The sequence below is a fragment of the Pinus tabuliformis genome, chromosome Q (assembly GCF_031772625.1).
Source record: "Pinus tabuliformis cultivar Carrire ecotype Pingquan chromosome Q, CPIR1, whole genome shotgun sequence".
In the NCBI taxonomy this organism is placed as follows: domain Eukaryota; kingdom Viridiplantae; phylum Streptophyta; class Pinopsida; order Pinales; family Pinaceae; genus Pinus; species Pinus tabuliformis.
In genome coordinates this window covers 379,138,090-379,142,574 of record NC_142296.1, presented here as the reverse complement: position 1 = coordinate 379,142,574, position 4,485 = coordinate 379,138,090, and positions in this window count along the sequence as shown.

Sequence of the window (4,485 nt, the reverse complement as noted above, 5' to 3'; positions counted from 1 at the left end):
AGTGATAAAAAAAAGATTGTATGACATTAAATAATACTAAACCAGCATAGATCCATCTTAAATCTTGAGATGCAAATATCTTAATATGAAAAATGATTTGACCCCTCTCGACGCTTGGTAGATCCAAAGTTAAGATGGTTCTAGGTTGGTTTAATTCCCCCTTTTAAATAGGATATATTCCACATGAATATCATGCACAATAGCATAGGTTTTCATAAACCTAGAGATCATAAACCACTCGTAACTTGACAAAGTTAAGTTTACTTTAACTATTTGTTGATGGCCAAAAATGACCTCATCAACGTGTAGGAAGAACACTTGGTCGGAGTCCCAAATCTGACTCTTTTCTATTTGTAATGATGACTCCAACTGGTTCTATTGGGTCCAGTTACCCCCTCACCCTTCTTGTTGACTTATGATGTATCTAATTAACTATCAACAAGAAGAGAAAATAAAAAAAAAACCCTCTTTTTTCATGCTTGCAAGAAAATGATTTTTAAGTTGAATTGAGGGTTCAACGCAACCACACCTAAAGCTTCTCTTGTGTAAGGAGACTTCTAAGATCCAATGGATTTAATTCTAAATGCAAATCTACTCTAATATGCAAGTAACAAAAAAAAAATTCTAAATCTATCTTTATTAAAAGAAAGAGTAGTCCATCTCTCAATCGAGAGCAATGTAAAAATAAATTTGGAACAAATTTGAATTTAGAATAAAAATTAAGTCAATAAGCCAACATAATAGTTCAAAGATTTACTACTAGTTCAAGAAAGTATATGCATTCAAATATCTGATGAATAGTCATCATATTTCTACTACACATACATCTAAATTCAAATCAAATGAATTCAAATTCAATGACATGACAACATTAAGGAAATAGTCCTTATAAAAAAATCATGATTAAAACCAAGACAAACCGACCAATAATCTACTAAATAGTTAACAATAATGAAAAACATATATATTCAAATTCATTATTCAATTTGATAGCAATTTCATCTATCATTAAAATATAGCCTTCCAATGATTTAAATAAACATATAATCAAATGAATTTACAATAGTGCAAAACTCAAGAAACATATAATTATGTGGATCAAGAATTGCATAATTTTTTTTTATTAAATACAAACCATCAATCAACCTCTATCTATGAAAAAAGTATACAAAAATTAAAGATTTTAACAAAGCTTCTCGAGCACACAATCTCTAAAAAAAAGATCATGATAACATAAATTTTTTGAGTTATAATACATTTCTTTGTAACTGATCCAAACAAGCTAAGTCTCTACAAAATTGTTGCTCTCTATAGTAGTACAAAACTCCCTTTTTTTATAAAATTTTTTCCCAAAGTTTCAGATCTCGAACCCATTTTCCATTCTCCAAATTGCAATTTATAATTTCCAAGAAGTCTAAAATTGGATAGTTGTTGGAAGATAGATTTGCTCCATTAATTTTCAGCTCGAAAAATTATTTTTCCTCTCCTTGCTAACGCAATCTCATTGAATCAAAAAAAATTTGGGCATGATTTTTCCAACTACTCCCTACCAAAAACAATTCAAAAATAGAAATAAAAACAAATCGGTTTTGAATAATAAAGATAAAATGCTAACTATCTCAACAAATTGCCAAATTAAAATTAAATCAAACAAATAAAAATAAATTACATGTTATGATTGTTTCCCTTAAAGATCTTCATTTGAGAAATCTGGAAAATGAATTAGTTACAACGGTTCTTCCAAACCAATGAAATTTTCCCAAACTAAACTTAGCAAAACCATTTTTTGGTTACAAATTCGTTACTCAGTATGATGCTAATTTTTTGGGCTACTAAATGTTCATATCTACTTAATTTGAGATTGCCAAATTATTCTTCATGATTCTAGCTTTCAACCTGGGCCTCATTTGGCTTAATAAAATTCAAAATAAACATTGTCAAAAGTTGAATTTCAAAATTGCCAAAACCCTGAAAAATATCATTCCTAGGCCAAAAAAAATGAGATTTTTAATTAAAACTCAGTTTTAGTAAAATTTTATTTTTTTGTTTTTCTTAAATAAAAGTCAACTATAAAAAACATTAACTAAAATTATAATAACATAATAAATAACATCGAATTCAATAATATAAAAAATTAAATTAAATAAATTAAAATTTAATATTACAAAATCAATTAAAACGAAGCTCAAAAAAAATTCACGGGAGGCATAAGTCGTTAAAGGGAATGGGAAGCTTGGGTAGGAGAAATGGAGCGGGAGGGACCCACGTGGGAACCGCTCTCCACTCATGTTCTTTTTGATCTACCCATTATAAATAAAGCCTCCCACTAATGCTTTCCCTTATGGCTCCTCTCATTGTGATGATGTCATCCCGACAATGAGAGTGAGGAAGAATGAAATGCAACTAGCAATTGCACCAAATGTTGCAAAGGAAATGTCGTAAGGCATAAATTGGAGAAGAATCGTGACATATAAAAATCTATTATGCAGGTGCATACTTTGCCATTAATTCCTCCTCTTGGATCTGACAACCCAGATCACTGCAGATTTGGGAGCTCTAGAGGTGATATCAATCTCTTTCAAATTTGCAAACTACTAGAGCATTGTATTAGTCTCCCTTCATCATATGGTGGGTTGATTGATAAGCCATAAAAATCAAATGTTGAAGACATAAACTTGCAAGCATAAAATCCATAGGAATATTGATTCCCAAAATCTTTGTATCTTATGTTTCGAGCAACTACAAGAGAAGGTGCACCATTCTAGTCTTCTCCTAAGTGTTTCCCAAATCCCCTCCACTTTTCTTCCCATGATCCTAGTCACATGTCCCTGATTCTTACAACCTCCATTTTAAAAGCTAATACATATGGCATCACCATTTCCGATTGAAATTCAAATCCAAATTCTATCAGATTGGCATAGGTGGTTGATAAAGTTCATATTCTAGTTTTCGAGCCAAAAAAGAGGGATGAACATTGTCACAGATGAGAAAGCTACATACGTGAACCCCTCTTCTACATTGTATGATGATGATGATGAACATATTGACAAATTGATTGCCACACTACAACATGGTGTTCAAAATCTACCTTCAAGCTTTCACATGAGTCCTATTAAGTTTGAAAAGGTATTCTCTAAATTTCCTCATGAATGATCCCTAGTATTCTATACTAATTACACAACTTCTCCTCCCTTAAATAAAATATTTCAATTCAAAATTATCCATTGGAAGAAAAATGAGTCTAAGATTTTGGTTATTTCTTCATTGAAATGTAGGATGATGATACAAATTATGACATGTATCTGGATTTGATCATTGGACTTTCTAATATGCGAGCAAGGAACTATAACATACCTTAGGTGGATAATCTCAAGGCCATACCTCTTACTACCTTAAGTGTCATACTTCTTATTATTAGTATGCATGAGATAATAAAACCAAATATCAAGGCCATACTTCTTACTACATTAAGTGTCATACTTCTTATGATTAGTATGCATGAGATAATAAAACCAATATAACCACCATTGGCTAGACAGATTGGCAAAACTCTTCTTAGACCAGAGTTGCACAATTACATGGGATATTTCTTACAACTATATTTAACGACCTTTTAAAGTCATTTGGGAAATCCCTTTTAAACAAAAATTGGGATGAACATTAGTGGCATAACATATGAACAATATTTTTTTATTTGAGACAATATATACTCCAAATACAATATGAATGGAAAATGGCCAAATCTAAATTGTTAATTAAATGATTGATAATTTTAAGTCTTATGTATGTAAATTATTTTAAAATTGAATATCAAATATTTTATTTATTTATTAATAAAGTATCATAGTTGAATAACAATCAATTTGTTAAACTTAGTTAGAATGCACTAAAAATAAATTAAAAATAACAAAAACAAGTGATATTATATGTCTAGAAAAAACACATAGGTCATTATTAATATGGAACTTGCATTAAGAATACAATTGTGTTTTACATTCACAATAGGGTTCTACCCATTATTAATAAAAAAATGTATTAGAAAGGATACGATATCAATCACTATTATTAATCCCCTTTGCATTCTCTTAAATTCTCTTAAATTGTTTGGATAAAGATTACTAATGTCTACCATGGATGTTTGTGTTAATTATGGTCTCCACATTATTAGATTAATTTGGCCTTTTGACTTTTATAATCGCACTAAGACTGTCTAATGCAAGTGAGGCTAATTAATCCCCTTTGCATTCTCTTAAATTCTCTTAAATTGTTTGGATAAAGATGATTAATGTATACCATGGATGTCTGTGTTAATTATGGTCTCCACATTATTAGATTAATTTGGTCTCTTAACTTTTATAATCGCACTAAGATTGTCTAATGCAAGCGAGGCTAAACAATCACAAGGAGCTCCCTCTTTGTGTCACACTTGAAATTATATCAAACGAACTCCCAAATTATGTCAAATGCTTGAACAACTAAAGCAAG